Source organism: Cynocephalus volans, chromosome 16, assembly GCF_027409185.1.
Source record: "Cynocephalus volans isolate mCynVol1 chromosome 16, mCynVol1.pri, whole genome shotgun sequence".
Taxonomy (NCBI): Eukaryota; Metazoa; Chordata; class Mammalia; order Dermoptera; family Cynocephalidae; genus Cynocephalus; species Cynocephalus volans.
Window position 1 is genome coordinate 44100056 of NC_084475.1, and position 20364 is coordinate 44120419.

The 20364-nt window shown below is 39.6% G+C and overlaps 1 pseudogene; it reads left to right on the forward strand.

Annotated features, from left to right (window-relative positions):
- The window catches only part of LOC134364517 (transcription initiation factor IIA subunit 2-like), a 39360-nt pseudogene extending 21764 nt beyond the window's left edge, over positions 1 to 17596 (forward strand).
- The last annotated feature ends 2768 nt before the right edge of the window (positions 17597 to 20364 follow it).

A 20364-nucleotide genomic window follows, 5' to 3' on the forward strand; every position in this document is an offset into this window, starting at 1 on the left:
CTATTTTTGCTTTTATTGCCTGTGCCTTTGGGAATCATATCCAAAAAATCATTTTCCAGACCAATGTCATGGATCTTTCCTGCTATGTTTTTCTTCAAGTAGTTTTACAGTTTCAGGTCTTAAATTTAAGTCTTTAATCCATTCTGAGTTGATTTTTGTATATGGTGTGAGATAAGGATCCAATTTCATTCTCCTGCATGTGTATATCCAGTTTCTCCAACACCATTTGTTGAAGAGACTGTCCTTTGCCCATTGTGTGTTCTTGGCACCTTTGTCAAAAATGAATTGGCCGTGAATGCATGGATTTATTTCTGGGCTCTCTGTTTTGTTCCATTAGTCTATGTGTCTGTTTTTATGCCAGTACCATGCTATCTCTATTACAATAGCTTTATAATATATTTTGAAATCAGGCAGTATGATGCCTCCACCCCAAAAGGCTGTCTCTAAGGATGTGAACAAGACAAGGTTGCCTCTATCACCACTTCTATTCAACTGTATTCACATTCCCAACCAACATGTAAGACAAGAAAAAGAAATTAAGCATATATAAGCATTGAAAGGAAGAAACAAAGCTATAATTCAGAGATGGTATGAAAAACTAGAGTTTATTAGAAAACCCTAATGAGTCTATAAGGAAATTACTGGAATTACTTAGAGAGTTTGGTGATGTTGCTGGATATAAAAATCAACTTAATACAATCATATTTCTATATATCAACTATAATTGGAAACTAGTTTTTAAAAGATAGCATTTACAGTAAGTACCATAGTTTCATTTCTAGTAATGCTGACTAGGATATCTCAGACCAACCCTCACAGAAAAACTAAATGAAATACAGAAAATAAAAGTTTGGAAGGTCAGAGAGCTATATAGGTAGTGAGAATTTTCAGGGCCAAGATCTGGAATAAGAGGGAAGCCACCAGAGAAGTGAGCTCAGCATTGGGGGGTGCTTTTTACCTCAAGGCAGCTTCAGATTCTGAAATCAAAAACAATGGCTGAGAGATCCAGAAACTGATTAGAGGTTTTGGCAGACTCACAGTGCTGAAGCAACAGAAGGTAGAGTTCAAGGTCCATCAAGAAGGAGGTACACCTCTTGATAAACACCCCAAGCTTTGAGTTAGGACCCCAAAGGACTACACAGTAGGAGTAAGTGAACCTGAACTAGACAAGTTTTCATAGGACTAGAGCTCAAATCAATTTAATCCTGATTGGATTAAGGTGATAAGAAAAATTAACCACAAAATTAAATCTTCTCTGGAGGATAACATCATCCAGAGCAGTTTATTACATGTACAATTTTTCCTACCAAATGTCTGGCATGATATTAAAAATAATCAGGTATACCAAAAGATGAGACCTGACCAAAAACAAGAGAAAACAAATCCAATAAAGCAGACCTCATAAGGAGGTCCAGGTATTAGAGTTATCAGAATAGACTTCAGAATAACTGAGATCAGTATATTGAGTTAAAAGAAAATATGAGTCATGTTGTTGGCAAAGAATGAGAAACAACAACAACAACAAAAATCAAATAGAAATTCTAAAATGGACAAATGTAATACTAACATTAGGAACTCAGTGGATGGGTTTAACATCAGATTAGACACAGCAGATTTGAGAATGAGTGAACTGGAAGACAGATTAGAATAAAATACCTATTCTGAAGCATGAAACAGAAAAGGATGAACAATCACTGAGGGAGCATATGAGACATATAGTGCAGAGTGAAAATGAGTGACAAAAGCTGGCGACAGAATGTGGCAGAAGCAGGAATTGAGGAGAATATGGAGGAGTAATCACTGAGAATTTTCCATAACAAATGAAAGACTGAAAGTCACAGGTTCAAGAAGTGGTTCAATCCCCAGAAAGGAAAAACAACAAAACCATATCAGGGCATATTATTTTCCCATCTCTTTGCTTCCATTGTGTCTTTTAGATTAGTTGCCATTCTTGCTCCTGTAAAGGTAATACATCTCTTTTCCTCTGACTTGTCCTACCCAGTAGGTGGTTATTGGCATGGAGGTAGAAAACAGATCATGTGGATAGAATAGAGAGATCAGAAATGAACCCATGAATATATGAAATTTGTTAGATTATTTGACAGGGTGGAAGAAAAAGTATGTATTTTTAATAAATGATACAAAGGCAATTGGTCATCCTTTGGAAAATAAATGAAATTTTACTCCTACTTCACACCATATTCAAAATTTAATTTCAGGTACATTAAAGACCCTATTATGGAAAGCAAGACTGTAACATGTTTTGAAATTAATATAGGAGAGTATCATTGTGACATCAGGATAGAAAAGGACTACTTAAACAAGACACTAAAGACCCAAAGGGAAATACTAGTTAAATTAGACTACAGTTAAAATTTCTGCTCATTAAAAAAAACAAATTAAGAATTTCTGTTTATTAAAAGATGCCATAAATTGAGCAAAAAATTACCCAGAATATACAAATTCCTACTAAACAATAAGAAAGAGAAACAATACAATAGAAAAATGGGCAAATGAAACAAATAGCAATTTTACAGAATAAATTTTACTTTACAAATGGATCAATTGTCAATTTCATCACTAGTCAGGGAAATGCAAAGTAAAACCTACCATTTCATGCTCAATTATTGGACAATACCAAGTGCTAACTAGGATCTGGAGATACAGGAATTCTCATCCATTGTTGTTCGGAGCAGAAATTGGTATAACCATCTTGGAAATGAGTTTGGTAATTCTGAACGATGAGCATGCCCTATTACCTACCAATTCCATGACCAGGTTATTTATGTTAGAGAATATCTTGCATATGTGCACTAGGAGACAGAAATATTCATAATGGCATTTTTTTTATTATTAGCAGAAATATATAACATAAACTTATATGTTATGTACATAAATAATATATATCACATATATAAATAAAAATTGTTCATTAATAGAAAGATGTATGCTCAGACACTAGACTACTACATAGCCATAAATATGGAAGAACATTTATGTGCTTCAACAGGGACCAACCTCACAAATATAATATTGAAAAAAAAAATCGCTGAAGAAGAATATGTTGCTATAAATTCATGATTATAAAGTCCAAATATAGACAATTAAACTACATATTATTTAGGATACCTGCACAGGTGGTGAACACTATAAATTACCAGCATTTAATATAGTGGTTACCTCTAAAGAAGAAGAATGGGTTGCAGTTAGTGATGTATAAGTGGCTTCCAGTGTGTGGTAATATTCAATTTCTTGCAATAGATGGTGAATGTTCATTTATAAAAGTACACAGCAACTTCACTCCTCTATGCAGGGCTGGAAGGCATTGCCCTGTGAATGTGCAATCACCCACATCTGGCAAAGGATATGCATCTGGGTGAGTTAAATTCATTGATCCAAATTTGCTTTCAGCAAAATCTCCAGTTGCAATTTCCCTTTGAGTGCACTGCTCTTCAAAACTATCAATTCCTGTTCATTTGAAAACAATCCTAACCCATAACATCTCATTTGTGACCAAATTGCTGGAATCTGATTTTGGTACAGCTACTTGTTCCACGAGGTCTTTGGAGACTATTTAAAGTTGTTCTCCTTGTGCTCTGTGCAGTAAATTCTGAAGGGTGGGGATGATTCAGTTTTTCTAAGCTGAAGGCCTCCATCCAAGGTCAAGTTATGATTTTCTTTTTATTTGGATTCCACGAACATCAAGGTTTCACCCTCCTGCACTGCATGGTGTTTTATATACCCTTTCTCCAGAGCCCAGGAAAACAGCCTTCTGTTCAGCTCCAGGAGCCCAAGGCGGTTCCTACCCAGAGCTTTGGAAAACTCCCTCAGAAAGAAGAGCTGATGTGGCACAGTGGTTTTCAGTTCAAAGGTGACCCTTCCCTACTCCCCGAAGATCACTTGCTGTTTGTACAGGCTACTGGTTCTTCCTCTAATCATTTTGAGTCAGTGAGGATGGAGAGCTGGAAGGGGTGTGTGTGTGTGTGATGGGGTGGGGGAGGCTGCTTTTTCATAGGCTCAGTTTTATTTATCATTTGTTTACTCCTGCCTACTCCCCTACAATCTTTAGTCCTCTCAACAAATCTTTCCCCAACTTGGTAAAATATAGTGGGTTTCAGCATTTCTCTCCCTCCTGGTGTTTTGATGCTATGATATACTTTGAACAAAATATGTCCACCTGAAAAATCTGGGAGGAGAAAAGGTTGAATTGCAGCCCCCCTGGGTGAGGGGAAGGTGAGAAGTGGGAGGAGGGAAAAACTTTATATTTGCCAAAGAGGGTGGCAAGTGCTTCCTCTGCCTGCCTTTGCTGATCAACAATCCTTGATGAGTAACCCTTGCTTATTTCCTTCTGAACATTTTGTGAATTACTGCGGTGCCCTTTATTACGCTAGCAGCAGTGGTGGCTGCTCGGTTTTCTAATGAGGGAGGAGACATTGCCTCATGGCCTTATGCATTCCTGGAGGTGAAAGAATGTAAACTGCTTAAGCCCCCATGGTCCCACCTCAGACCCCATTATGGCCTGACAGCTGGGAAAAGCATAGGAAGCAATTAAAACACACTGTATTAGTCATAAAAGGAAAGCCCAGCCCCAGCTGACAGTGAACGGAGCAGATCTGCAAAAGAAATAGAGAGAGGGAGAAAGGGAGAGAGGGAGAGAGAGAGGAAGAGGAGTGAGCCAGGAGAACAGTTATATGTAGCTTTTGAGGCTTTGCCGTAGCGTATGCTTCTGGACTAGGGTTGCTTATTTACTTATTTCTCTAGAAATGTGAAGATGCTACCCAAGTATTTGCCCAATTAATTAACTTTAACACCTGTCTGGTTGCAAATGGTTTGGAAGTGCATAAATTGAAAGGGGTGTGTGTATTTTTGTTGGGGTGAGGGTGCAGAAGGAGGGGGGCAGGTTAGAGCTGAGCATGGACCAGTGAAAAGCCCGCATCCCAGGTGGAGCCCTGGGTGCCTCCTCTCCCCTCTGCCAAGAGGCTCCTTTGCCCACCCTTTGGAGGGCAGAGAGCCTGTGACAGCTAAATTGCTGGACGCTGGGGAAGACCCTTGTTTTTGCTCGGACCTGCTTCTGTTTTATAACCTGATGGTTTCTGGCTTTCCCCTTCCTTCTTCCGAGGCCTACAATCCGCACCAAATGTTTCACATTACTCAGTGTGAAAAACCTCCTATTCTTTCAGATTTTTTACAAGTTCATACATCCGTGGAAACCCGATATTCCATATTTCATTCTGCTTTGTGGATGTCATTGTGAGGGCTGTGGGTTCACAGGCAACAGGCCTCTTCTGGCTTTGATCAGCTTGACCGCAACTAATTGTAAATGGAGAACAAATGAAAGAAATATTTACAAATTTCATGGGAATTCAGGCGGGGCCTAAGCCTTCCCTAATGCCTCCATTCACAGTAAATGTTTATTGAATACTTTGACTCTACTGTGCACTTCGGTATTTATACAGTGTTAGGTTTTAGCTTGTTCTGAGGAAATCCAGAGAGTTAGTAAAATAACCTTCCTCTTCTCCGCTTTTGCCCCTTCCTTTCTGCAAACTTCCTTTCTTTTTGCATCCCCAAATCCACTGCTGCCTAAAGAAAACCAACTCAAATTCCAAAGCTACAGCTGTAAGAAGGGGAAAGAGAAAAAGGAGAGGGAGTGATTAAAAAAAAAAAAAAAAAAAAAAGACCGTAAAATTTAAAACAAATTTTGAGTTGCATAGTCAAGTTGGGCAAAATCAAATGAAAATGTTCAAGATTTGTTCAAAATAAAGTCATAAATACCTGGAGCCAAGTTAAACAGCTGTTGGGTCAAGCAAGCTAAGGCCTGACAGGCAGCACCAGCAGCAAACTGAATATTATGCAATTAATCAGCACTTGCCTGGTTATAAAGAAACAGGGAGAGCTGTGTTAGAGGATCTCAGATTTAGGGCCTTTCTATTCCTAATCACACTTTGTAGAAGAATTTTTGTTTACTCAGGAACCAAAATAACCTTTGTGACTTCTCTCTGGGGGTTGTGGACAGAAGACACTTATGGCTAGGAAGGGTCAGCTGACCCTCCCTCCAGCTCACCTGCCTTGTGGCATATGCTGGAAGCCCCGTCAGACGCCAACTCCTTCCCACCGCAGTCATGAGCTGCCTGTACTTCCAGTGTAGCTTAGACAGATGACGGTCCAGACGCTGAATGGAGGGGAGGAGGTGACCTCTGTCCAGAGAGTCCTTTGCTGTCGCCTTCTTGGATGGAAGCACACCTGCAGTCTGCCAACATCATCGTCATAAATGCTGTAACAACTGCTCTTTTAGTCAGGAACTTTTTGCACCTGTGTCTGCTGTACCCTGTGCTTGTTCCATCCCGGAGGTCATAAAAGTCAGGCTAGATTCTGTTATCCACGGAGGCTGCTTAACCTGCTATTCCTTACCTTTCCACCCAGACATGAAAGGCGAGAGTCAAGGATCACACAAACCAGAGGGTAAATGACCCCAAACAACCCAAAGTTCTGACGATAGAGGTGCATGTGGAGGAGGGTGGGTGGTCAGAAGTCCCTTAGGATGGGTGGCTTCCGATAGAGAGCGGAAGGTGCCAAATAGAGCAGGGGGACTCCTGGAGAAGGATGCCAGCTCCAAAGCTGATGCAGAATAAACATGAGACCCAAAGGAGGGTTTTTAGGAGCATTTATTAGTACACATTTCTTTATAAAATCAAATTATAACTTTTATTCTTTGAGGAAAATTGGTTTCAGTAAAATCGATGAAGCCATTTTATTGAGCACAAATATCTGATATCAGTGTTATCGATTTTTTTATTCATGCTTTTTTGTGTGTTTTGGTTTCGCAGCATTGAGAAAATCCTTATTCATCAAGATCTGTGGCTTCAAAAATGTCTACTAAAATCTCTTCACTACTTCATATCCTATGATGTGTTATATAAGGACATTAAGATGCCTTTGAAAGCATATTAAGCTACTGGGAATGACATTTTACCAGTGATGGGTGTCACTGGTAAAATGACACTGGGAAAAGGAGGACTGTATTCTTTCCTGTGATCTTTCTAGACATGGACTCAGACTTCCAAATGTAGGGAAGGGCAAGAAAAAGATATGGTGAAAAAAGGCACTAACCCAACTTTTCTGGTCCTCTACTGCAGGGAGCAGGTCTGTCTCTCCAACATTGTCTGCCAACAGTATCCCACACAGACAACCTGGATATGTTACCTCCCAGGTAAGGCCATTTCCTGTGAAGCAGTCTTCTCCTTCTCCAGGCTCCCAGCTGAGGAATTCACAGGCTGCCCTTTTGAAGACCCCTCCCCACTCTCTCAAGGGTGTAGGAGGACATTGCATCACGTTAAGCTTGTTCCAGGTTGGATGGAAGAGTCGCAGGCACCAGCTCTGCCCATGGACCAGGGCGGTCCTCAATAGATCAGTATTGACCAGAACTAAACAGCCATCAGTAGTAACCGGAGTTGTGCCAAATGTCTAGGAATCAGTCCCCGAAAATCCCAGATCAGGCTAGACTGGCCCCAGGTGATGTCCCTCTTGTTCTCTTTCCAATTCTCTTCTCCTACCTCTGGACCTGCCAGCATCCCCTGGGGTCCTCTTTTCCTCAAACAATCCTCCTCCCATCAAAATGTGCTCTTAGAGCCTTGTCTACCCTTAAATGTAACTGGGCAATAATAACAAACTGTTTTCATTTGTAAAGATTATTTGTAGTAAGGTAAATGGATGGAGCAGGGGTGGTAGGATTTCTCAGCAATGCAGCAGAGCAGGGGGCAGGTTGGAAGAGAACTGACTCACCGTATTCAAGCAGCTTGTCCTTGCATGTGGTCAGTTAGTGGGGGACAGTGGTCTTAGCAAATAAGGTGATGCTCTGTAGGTTCAAAGGGCACGAGGCAGTGGTTGGTGGTAACCAACTTTGATTTTGGAACCAGACAAGACAGGTCAAATTCTGTCTCTAACACTTATCAGCTGTGTGATGGGAAAGTTTCTCAACTGCTGTCTGTCTTAGACTTTTTTTTATCTATAAAATGGCGTAAATAACAGTACCTACCTCATGGCATTGTTTTGGAGTTGGATAAATTAATGTATATAAAACATTTAGAACAGCACCTAACACACAATAAATTACTATTGTCCTATGTTTGAGTGTTCTTAATGCCACAAACATTATTTTTAAAACACAATTTAAAGAAGAAGAAAGTAGTGGTAAGTATTACATCAATATTTGCTGTTTTTATTATTTCAGTAGGCAAGGGGTATTTTCACCAGAGCATTTATTAAATTCCCACTGCCGTCTTAGCAACAGAAATATTTATTGAAGTTAGATTTCTTTACTTTGTTAGAGAAATGTTCTATTTTAAACCCTTTCCTAGATTAACAATCCTGTTAATTTAAATTTAATACTTAGGGGTCACTGCTATGTTTTCAAGTAAATGTTTTAGTTATTTATTATGAATTTTAATTCAATACTATACATATTTTTAATCCTATATGTGCTAGTGTACTTCAAAAAGTTAATGGAGTCATATTATCTTTTATTTCTATTTTTCCACATACTTTTTGAAGTGCCCTTGCATTTTAAATATGTATTTCTCACCTTTAAGAACTGAGTGTGTGTGTGTGGGGGGAATCCACCTACAATGCATTTGTAGAAGAATGTTCAATTAGAAAGATCTTCCAACTTGCCCTAGTGGGACAGTTGTCCTTGGATCAATTCTCTTCAATGTGCCTTAACCAAGAAAATGGTCTTTCCCCTAATTATCTGTTCTAAAGGTGGTGAACAAAATTTCTTAGTGATCAGATATCAAATGAATTGTTCAGAAACAAAACTAGAGCCCCTGCTAATCAGTATTAATTAATGGAAGCAGAAGGAGAGATTGTGGACAATTGTAGAGAAGTGTTATTTACCTTTCCTATTAGGAACTTGTCTGGACTTCCACAAACAAGGTACAGAAGACACTTACTCTACTTGTAATTTGAGCTTTGAAATTTGTCCTATGTCTACGTGTTTTCATGCCACCAGCATTTTTTAAAAACCACAATTTAAAGAAGAAAAAGAAAGCAAGCAGCTTGCAAATGGTGCCTCTTAGCACAAATGGACCACATTCCAGAATGGGGTTTTATAGGACTCCGCCTACATTAAGTTCACCAAAATGCGGGTGACCCATCAACAATAGATCTCTTTATTGTATTTTTTTGAAACAGAGCAAGTGACATTCCTCAGGCCCCTTTTCATGTAACAGTCTGTCACGAAATATGCCTGTGCTGTTTTTACCTGCAGAACTGGGTTATATCAACTCCATCACTTAGGCTTATCTGATGGCAAATGAAAAATGATACTGGTCGGGAGGGTAATGACAACTTGGTTACCAGACAACCACTTACCTCTGTTTCTAAGTTATTGGAGCAGTTTTAGTTTAGACGTGGAAAAATGTTTTTGAGCCATGATATACCCACATTTCTATGAATATATTTAAACAAGAAAAATAGAAAAATACGAGTATGCACACATGTACCCTTTATGTGACATGTAATGTACTCATGCAGAGATTAGACATTATATCATGATTATGTGTGCATACATATTCATGTGTATATCTGTTTATATGCTATAATGTGACTCTATTTGTATGTGTATGTTTATATGGAAACAGGTAGATGTGTTTTTCACGACACTCTGGAAACAGTGCATATGTGGCTCTAGAGTGAAAAAAGCCCCAAGTCCGATGATCGTGTCAATACTATTTACGTAATATGTAAGTCCTACAGTACTCCTATGTATCAGAATTTCTGGAAAAGAGAGAGGTTCTTAGAATATCTTCTACAATACTCCTTGTGACAATCTTGATTTCATGAAATAGATTTGCACTTTTTTTCCCCTCCCCGAGCACTGAGAAAAATTATAGGCTCTGCCAAATGGCAAGGAAACAAAGATCTGTTGAAAATGAACAATATATGTTATTGTTTTATAAATGATGACACACATATTATAAATATGCAGTAATTGTATACGCTAATACGCACATTTAATATATACAAGTTTTCAACTGCAAATATTTTCTAGAATGCTTTTCTACAGTTAATATATGATCTATGGAAATTGTATCTTAGCTGTAGCCTTGGATACATTTCAAAGAATCACACATCCCTGGAAGTGACTCCAGATGCCATCAAATACAGAAATTGAATACTGGCAGCCAGAATGCCGGATTTTGCCTGCAGTTGGGTTTTGTTTGGTCACTCAGTGTGTGTGTGAATCTAAAGGCTTTATTGAGGTATAATTGACAAACAATAAACTGCATACACAGTATACAGTTTGCTATGTTTGGATAAAGGTATATACCTGTGAAATCCATTATTTGGATAAAGGTATTCACTGGTGAAGCCATCATTACAATCAAGATAACTAACATATTCAGAACCACCAAAAGTTTTCTTACGTCCCTTCGTAATCCCCACTTCCTGTCCCCAGCCTCTCCAGGCACCCACTAATCTGCTTTCCATCATTATATATTAGTTTGCTTTCTCTAGAATTTTCTATGAGTGCAGTATGTACATTTTTTCTGTCTGGCTTCTTTCACTCAGCATAATTACTTTGAGATTCACCCAAAAGTCATAATAATTACAAAGGTTTTCTCCTACATTTACTTCTAGAAATTTTATAATTTAGGTCTTACATTCAGATCTATATCCATTTTAAGTTAACTTTTGTACATAGTCTTAAATATAGATGGAAGTTATTATTTTTTTTCCATATGACTATCAAATTGTTCCAGCACCATTTGGTGGAAAAGCTGGGGCAGTTGTAGGGCTCCATGGGCCACTGCCCCTCATTGTCTGATGTCCAGTGTCCTGAAAACCACTGTTTCATATTGTTCGAGTTTTTTCTTCATTTCAGGTGGGAGGGTAAGTTTAATCTACTGTTACTCCATCTTGGTCAGAAGTGGAAGTCCCCTACTCAGTGTTTTTTATCCTCTGGGGGGGGGGGACAATTTAATTTTCTGTCAACAGGTAAAAATTGGGAGAGATATTAAAGTCTAGATTTATTAAAGTCTAGATTTCTGACGTCTCTTGAAATATCTGCAGCCCTGGTAAAGTGGGATGCACAAACACATGGCAACAATCGATTCTGCAGAAACAGTGGTTTCCCACAGTCCCTGCCTAACTTGACCTCTTGGGCCTGATTAGGTCAAACTTCCCTTTTTATTCAGGAGGAATCAGAGTCAGAGAGGCAAAGTGAGTTGAAATAAGAATCTGGAATCTCTGACTCCAAATCCAATAGTATTCTTACAGAGATTGAGCAAGCATATTGTATTACTGGTATGGAGCTGAGAAAACTGAAGGTCTGCATATTTGCTGACAGATTTAGATGCTCAGGGCCTATAACTCACACTCCTTTTTCATCTCTTGATAATAACTTGTGAAGTTTTTTTATAATTCATCTGTTGCCATATTTGGAAAGCAAACAAGGTGGCAGGATTTAACTGTTGCTTAATTCTCTTAAAGGACTTGTTTGTTCAGCAAAACCACATTTTGAGGATCATGTTCATTTTTCCTCATTAAACAAATTGTCTGCAGCATTTATAGTGAATGTTTCAATCTCTAATGAGTTCCCACTGTAAGGTAATACTGAAATGACCACATGCAGAGAATATGTTTGCTGTATTTCCCATCTATTCATAACTTTCTTTTTTTAATTTTTACTTTTTATTTCTATTTTTATCATTACATAATGTAATCATTTTTTGTGGCGACTTAGATTATTGAAGATGTTCATATCAGAATAAACAGAGAAATTCAGTCTGTTAGCCTTGGAAACCTCATAATAAAAAGATATATCTACCATTTTGTTTTCCAAACTTATTAGCCAAGATGCTACTAAACTGTTGTGCAGTGTATATGAATAAGGGTCAAAAAGCAAACCACAAAACCAGTAGGAATCACGCGTAGTGATACTTTGTTAGTAGATTTTGTAGACAGATGCATTTTTGGATCTAAATTTAATATTTCACAAAAATTCATCTCTTTACTCCCAGTTGTTAGTCATAATGGGAATACAGAATACAAAGAACAATTTATAACTTTTAATTTCATATTCTGACTTTTTTCTTTGACATAGATCCTATACAAAAAGTAGAACTGAAAGCACAATATGAAATTATTTTAGTATTACTTTACTCTGTTACCACTGGTGATTATTACTGATTTAAAAATGAAAAAGAACTGTTGAACTATCTTATGATTTTCATGTTTAGGATCACATTGTACCCTACAGAAACTGTTGTACCTTGTTTGCAAGAGCTGTTAAAATGGCCTGTGTGCTAGATAGGACAAGTAAGTTTTACTGGTCTACAGTGGTGTTAGGCATTTATAATTAGCAATAATTTATTTTATGTTCTCCATTGGCTAAAAGAGAGGAGCTTGCATGCTCTCATCACGAAAAAATGATAGATTTTTGCAATGAAGAATATGCTAATTACCACGATTTGATCATCACACATTGAATGCATGTATTAAAATACAACTCTGTACCCTATAAATATGTAAAGTCAATATGTGTCAATTAAAAAAAACCAAAAGACAACAGCAGCCTGTGTGACAAAGAATGTTACAGGCTGTTCCAGAAGTCAGGTGAGAACAAGCTTTTACTTAGCCAGCTAACGAGGGTGGCTGGGGAACAGGTCCACTTTCACCCAGTCAGTGCCCAGAGAGCTGTACTCACCGACACAACAGAAGAGAGATGCTCAGGGCATGGAGTTCTACTTTCTGGACCTGACCGTATTTGAGTGTAGGATAGTTCATGTAAATTCTGCTCTTGTACCAAGTTTTCAAAGTAATATTGGTGCAAACCACCAAGCGGCTTTTTCTGTTTCTTTATGTAACATCTCTCTCTCTTCATTCTCATTTTTTCTCCCTTGCTCTCTCTTTTCCTCTCCTCTTCTGTCCCTTCTTAGGACTTGCTTAATCCTAGATTCAAGCATGCCTACATTTTTCTTCCCTTCAAGAATCCCTACCTAACCACATCTCTCTGCAATCCTTTTCCTCCTCAGTGTGTCTTTCCAAACTGCTTAAGGAGGAGAGTCAGACTTACTGTGTCTCCTCACATCCAGCAATGCAGCCAGTTTCTGCCCTTGGTGCCCCCTCGAAGCTTCCACTCAGGCTTTCTCCTGTGGTCTCCTTTCATTGAGACCAAAATCCATCAGGCTCTCAATTTCCTAGCAATCTCACGCCTCCTTGGACAGTTAGTTTCTCTCTGCCTCTCCAGTTTGAATGTCTGAGACATTGTTCTCAATTTTTTTCTCACTTTACTTTTCTTGCATTTCCTCAACTTTCTCCTTTGTGTCTCCTCATCAACCTGATCACCAACTTTTTTTGGCTACTCACACAACATCAATTTCCTCCCAGATGGTATCTCCTCTTACTGCGTATCCTACATCTTCATAGAAAATCTGCAATTTTTATTTTTGTTTTGGCCCCAAGGCTTGAAAATACGCTGGTAAGATTTTAACAGCCTTACTTTCACCATCTCCCCATCACTCTTGTGTTTCCCTGATTTGAAAAAAATGTTGTGCTCACCCCTGGGAGAGTTTCTTTACAATGACATCTTTCTTTTGGCACAGGTTGTCAAATTTCCTGCATTGTTGCTATTCTTGGTGATTATTCATTATGAGACACTCATTTTGTGTTTGTCTCTCTTTATCATTTGCCTCCCAGTCTCTTCTTCTCCAAATCCACTTTAAACCTGACTTTGACTTCCTTGCCTTGGGGAAGGTCATAGAAGACTAAGTCCTTGACCCATGCCCACGCCCACTCCCCTCCAATTCCTGGCTCCTGCTCTCAGAGAGTAGCAAGAGAGAATCATGCCACGGGCACAGCAGGAGAGGCAAGAGGAAAGTCTGGGGAGCTGGAAAGTGGAGATGGAGAGTGACATCACCTAAGCCCACGGACAGGACAGAGTTTCATGGCCAGTGGCTTCTATGAGAGGTAGTGACCTGTGACCCACTCTCCCACATGCCTTAAAGGAGACAAGGCCAGGATCAAGGTTAGGAAAATGAGACCCTTGACTTTAGCACAAAACTTGAGTGGACTCCAGCAAAAATGAGTAATCCAGATAAGCAATATATATATAGAGAGATTTCTCCTAATCCCTGAGGTTTTTTTTTTATTATTATTGAAATGGAATTGATTATACATATTCGTGGGGTACAAAGTTGCCTATCAATTCCTGTGTACAATATGATATGTGATGGGAGAACCAGGATAGTTAGCTTGTTCATCATCACAGCACGTAATCATTCTTTGTGTCTGTTAATCAGTTTCTCACTGACCCCTTCCTCTTCCCCTTTCCATTTCTAGTACCCACAGTTTTTTTCTCTCTTTCTGATCAAAGTATTATCGTGATTGTTGTTTCTTTCTTTCTTTCTTTTTAAAAACTTATTTGTTTATTTTTTACTTCCCATTTATGAGTGAGGACATGTGTTATTTCTCTTTCCATGTCTGCCTTGTTTCACTTAACATGATTTTCTCTAAGTTCATCCATGTTGCTGCGAATGGCAGTATTTCATTTTTTTATGGCAAGTAGCATTCCATTGTGTATATATACCATGTTTTCCTTATCCAGCCATCGAGCGATGGACATTTAGGTTGGTTCCAACTCTTGGCTATTGTAAATAGAGCTGAGATAAACGTGAGAGTGCAGGTGTACCTTGACATCATGATTTCCCTTCCTTTGGGTATATACCCAGCAGTGGGATTGCTGGATCAGATGGCAGTTCTATTTATGGTTGTTGGAGGAAACTCCATATCATTTTCCATAATGACTGCACCAATTTACAGTGCCACCAACAGAGAAGAAGGGGTCTCCTTTCTCTGCATCCTCACCAGCATTTGTTATTCTCTGTCTTTTTGATAATAGTCGTTCTATCTGGGGTGAGGTGATATCTCAATGTGGTTTTGATTTGCCTCTCCTGATGCTGAGTGACATTGAGCATTTTTTCATGTCTGTTGGCCATTTGTATAGCTTCCTATGAGAAATGTCTATTCATCTCCTTCACCCATTTTTTAACTAGGTTAATTGATTTTTTACTGTTAAGTTGTTTGAGTTCCTTGTATATTCTGGATATTAATCCTTTGTCAGATGCATAGTTTGCAAATATTTTCTCCCACTCTGTAGGTTGTCTTTTCACTCATTTTATTGTTTCTTTTGCTGTGCAGAAGCTTTGTAGTTTGATATAATCCCATTTGTTTATTTTTCCTTTTGTTGTCTGTGCTTTAGGTGTCATATCCTTTTTAATTTTAAACTTCAAGTCACTTCAAGTAGCATGATGATGTTGTTGGATTTTGAATCAATGTATATCTTTTTTTACCCCAATCATCATCTTTTACAGTGTTCCAAGTTTCCCCTCCATCAGTTATCTAGAAAATTGTGGAGAAATGTTAGATTTCCTATATGTTGCTTGGCCCATGTAACTTTTGTAACTCAGTGTTCAACAAACACTGCTGTTTTATTTTATTTTTTTATTAAAAAATTTTTTTATTGAATCATAATTGATTATACGTATTTTGGGGGTTCAATGTTGACATATGTTGATCAAATCGATATTACTGGTATATACATTGTTACAAATTGTACTTATTCTTTATGCTCCTCTCCTTACCCCCTCCCTCCCCCCCCCGATAACCCTAGATTTCTTCTCTCCCTCTGAAAGAGTAATGATTACTCTGATGATTTGTTGCCTAGAGGTGTGTTCAGGTCCCCCAATATTATTGTAGAGCAGATGCTTCTTCTGTCACTCTGGAATGAGCTTTGTGGAGAGAGACATCCTTGTCTTTTCTTTGGTCTCTGCTGGTGACTCTCCCTGTGTCAATGCACTCCAGTGGCTAGTGGACCATCTGTGTGATGGTTGTGTAGTCTAGCCACTTTTGTGGCAGCTGTAGTTACTGTGGTGGCTGTGTTGGGCCACCCACATGGAGGTGATGTTTTTGGCATGCTCCGTGGTGCTGGCGGTGTGTCTGTTTGCAGGTGGAGGGGTCTGGTCCCTGGCTCCAAGCCTCAGGTCCCCGGGTGGGCCCCGAGGCACTGGCAGTGTGCCTGCTTGTGGGCAGGTGTTCCGGTCTCTGGCTGCATGCTTCCAGTCCCCTGGCAGGCCCCGAGGCACTGGTGGTGCACCTGGGCCAGAGCTCATTTTTTGTCCTTTGCTTACTTCTAAAATGGGAACTTCCTGTGGGAACCAGTGCTTAAGCTGTGTGGTTGAGCTAAAGTGCTGCTTTCCTGCTGTTTCCCTAGGGAAGGCTTTTTGCGCTGTTCAGAGTTTAATGGTTGACCTTACAGGTACTTCCGGCTCTCCAGAGACCCAGTGCACCTGGGTTGTGTAGAAACTCTGTTCTGGGCCTGAGTCTTTTCGTCAAACTGCACCCCATGCAATTCTACATTCCCGACCAGTCTCCTCTGAGTGGACATGTGCTGATTGGGGGGCAGATTGGCTGTCCTTGCTGTGTCCCAGTGTTCTCCTGGTGGGCCCATCTTCCCCACTGCCTATGCTCCAAACACTTCCCATGGGATGGGCATGTGCTGGTCCCTTGTGATGATTCACCAGCCTCTGAATGACTCCTTTTTTTCAGTTGTTCTGGCTCCTCGCTCCTGCATGGGTCCATGGGAACCCTATTAGTGGTCTTGCTGTCCAGGGGCCGCCAAAGCCCCCTACTCCCCTGCCACCTTCAAGCAACTCCATCTGAAGGGCACAGCTGTGGCTTCTGCCAGCTCCTGCTCTGTGTGCTCAGCAGCTCCTGCCTTAAAGTGGCCATGGCTTGAAATCCTCTGAGCAGTTTTTTCTTTTTCTCATCATGGCTTCTCCCACCTTCATGAACTCTGTAGGTCTCTGTTCCTCTTCCCTGAGCTCTAGTGGCCCCAGCTAGCACTGCTGTTTTATAAAGAGGTTGGGGAGTCTCCCTTATCTATATTATTCTAAACATATTTAAAAATATGCAGTTGTGTCAATGTGTTTTAAAGGTATAAAGTGGTTCTTCTAGCCACTGCAAAAGCTGCACATTCTGATGCTTGGGGACTGTGAGATATGGTCTCTAAAGGCTTGCTTTAAAGATAACTGGTGGGGACATCCTTGCCTCTGAATGTGGTGTCACTTCTGGGTTATCAAACACTTCAGGGTCATCAGCCCAGCTGTCCAGTTTCTGGGACTGTTGGGAAAAAGAGGTAGCTCCTGTTAGTCCTGGCTAGGCCCCTTTTGTCCTGCAGGCCTTCCTCTCAGGACATCAATAATCTCTTCCTCTCATGCTGTGGCATATCTGTTATAAAGAAGTATACTTTAGGAAACAGTCTTCAGGAAGGTCCAGATGAGTTCATACAGTCTTAAAATATTACCAGCAACTTGCACCTCAAGCTCTACTTCAGTGTGATAAAAATTCAGCATTGGCACAGACAGTCAGGAACAGAATCAATTTAGTAGGCTTTCTAAGTGCATACTGACTCTGTGATAATGTCTGGACTTTTGTGTTGGATGATATTGAATTCAGATAGGTGACAGAGGTTATGGAAGTGAATAAGGTTAAAATTATAGTTTGTGATGGTGAAAATCCTGGCTCCAAAACCACAGAATGAACAGGAAAAAAAAATGGCTTTTTAAAATGCTGCCTTTTGTCATCAGGCATCACTTTTTAAAGAACAGCATTAGAAGAGACTTTTAAAAACATTTATTCTAGCAATGCAGAAATGACTACACTGTGCTACACTAATTAGAGAATGTCAGTAGAAAGAAGCTTATAAATGTGGCTTCTTACATTACCTTTATTATGCAGCATAAAGAAACATAACTTGTTACAATGCAAACTCAAAAGTTGTTGCCTTTATAAAAGCATTAATAAACCCATTTAAAACTCAATGTGAGTAATAATTGGTGGAGCTGTTAAGCTAACAATATGAAGATAATAGGTAAGCATTTTGAAAGAGTACTATGCTCATTGCAAGGGAAATTAGAAAAGTATATCATTTCAATAAAGTCATGTTAGTTTTATCAACTGTGATTTTTGCAGTTGATAAAATGAACTAGCAGTGACAATAGCAAATCCATTTTTTAAAAGTACAAAACCAGGGGTAACATTGGTATAACAAATCTCCTAAGAAATACAACTCTATTAAGAAAAAGTAGACAATCTTTAAAAAGCTTTCCTAGATAAAACAAAGCAACCAAACAATTAAATCTATTTCCAAAAATATAAAATAGTCCCTATGTGACATATAAATTATTTCTTGAACTGACCATGTTGGTCAAATGTCATACATTTAAAAATTATCCTAAATTCTATTATTTATTACACTTTCAATTGAAAAATCTTACTAAGTTAAAAAATAAAAGATGATGGTGTAGAGACTCTTGAAGTCTTCAAGTTGAAACTTTCAGTGCTTGGATTCATCTTGGTGAACAGGAACAGAGCAAATCGTAGAAGCACCGTATGTTTTCTTGATCCTTCTTGTGCTTTTAGTAGCTGCCTCTTCGATAATGCTCTTCTGCTGCCTTCCTTTTTGAAATAAAAGGGAAAATGCTAAAGTTGTGTGGAGCTACCCCAGGCAGAAACAAGTCACAAGGAGAGAAAATTCTCCAAGGAGTAGCAGTGGCTGAACTACTTTTGTCCATTCTGGGCTTCTGGACCTTGACTGTAATGGGTTGGGCCCACCCAGTCCAGGTGTCCACACATGACACTTGGAGCAATATGTTTAACATGAGAGTTTTTGAAGATTATGAAATGCAAAGAGGCATCATAGCATACTGAAGCATCAAGCAAAGTATTATTTCAGACCACATGCATTAGAATCATCCGGGGGATGCTTGAGATCCAGGACTCTACCACAGTCCTGCTAAAACCAGAACTCTGGGGTGTGGCTCGAGAGCCTGCAATTTCAACAAGATCCTCAGATAACCCCCTCAAGTTCAGCAGCCTCTGCTGTCATAGTTAGTTTCACTGTCTCTGGGTTGAGCACATCTGGGTTCAAGTCCTGGTTCTGCCTCCTGTTCACTGTGTGATCTAGAAAAGCTCTTTAAGCTCTCTGAGTCCCACTTTCCACATCCATGAAAGAGGAATAATGATGGTGCCTTCCTTCCAGGGTTGTTCTGAGAATCAAATGAGCTAACGCTGTGAAGCACTTTCCGCAGTATGTGGTTCATACGAAACACTCATAAATTTGAGAGGCTGCTATTACACTGTATTATCATTACTATCAAAAGTTTTATGAATGTTATCCAAATATCAACTCTGATCTGAGACCAACATATAACATATGCTTAAAGGAATGAGTGCAAACTATACAATGGACTCTAATATTAAACTATTGCACCTCTTCACTAAGGGGAGCTAGCAAAGTGTTAAAGCAATGATCATTTTCCTAGTGCTGTGGTTTAAACGTGTCCTCTCCAAAATTCAGGATGTGCCAATGTGATGGTGTTAAGAGGTGGGACCTTTAAGAGATGATTAGCCCACAAAGGCTCCTCCCTCACAATGGGTGCCCTAATAAAAGGGCTTGATGGAGGGAGTTCTGCCCTCTCACCTTCTGCCATGTGAGGACACAGTGTTCCCCAACCCTCCAACCCCCCCGAAGATGCAGCAAGAAGGCACCATCTCAGAAGCAGAGAGCTGCCCTCACCAGACAACCAAACCTGTTGGTGCCTAGATATTAGACTTCCCAGCCTTCAGAACTATGAGAAAATAAATTTCTGTTCATTATAAATTACCCAGACTCAGGTATTTTGAAATAGCAGCACAAATGGACTAAGACACCTAGCTTTGCCTGCATTCTTCTTGTCCCAGATTCTGCTGATGCTCTTTTGGATGTTCTATAAGGTTCTTGTCCCAAAGAGTCAAGGGTGCAGACCTCACTTGTTGGTTTTAAGGGCATTGCTCCTGAATGGCTGCTTTTGAACCAGCTCCAAGGGGAGTCTTTAGCAGATGATTTACAAAGAAGGCTTTGATGCACCCAGCATGTCCTGCAAAAATGCCATCAGTTTGCCTTGCTTGTTAACCCTGGGGGCCTTTGAGAATAGGCCCTGCAGCTGTCTCTCTCCTGCCACTCTCCTGTCTCAGGCTCATCCTTTCTCCACTGCACTGAGTTTTTTCTGTTGACCTCAACCTCTCTGCTATCATTATGGAAACCTCATTTTCTGAGACTTGGCAGGACAAATCACTTCCTTGTGGCCATCTGAGCAGCAGGGGGATTCCTCATTGCAAACAGGGTGACATTTCCTGGATAACACCATTAAATATTAAATATCCTTCATTCTTCCCATAAATTATTTTCTTAACTTTAATCACTTTAAATTTGTTGGAGTTTAGGGGCTATATTTATGGCAAAGAATCATCAATTCTGGGAGCTGGAAA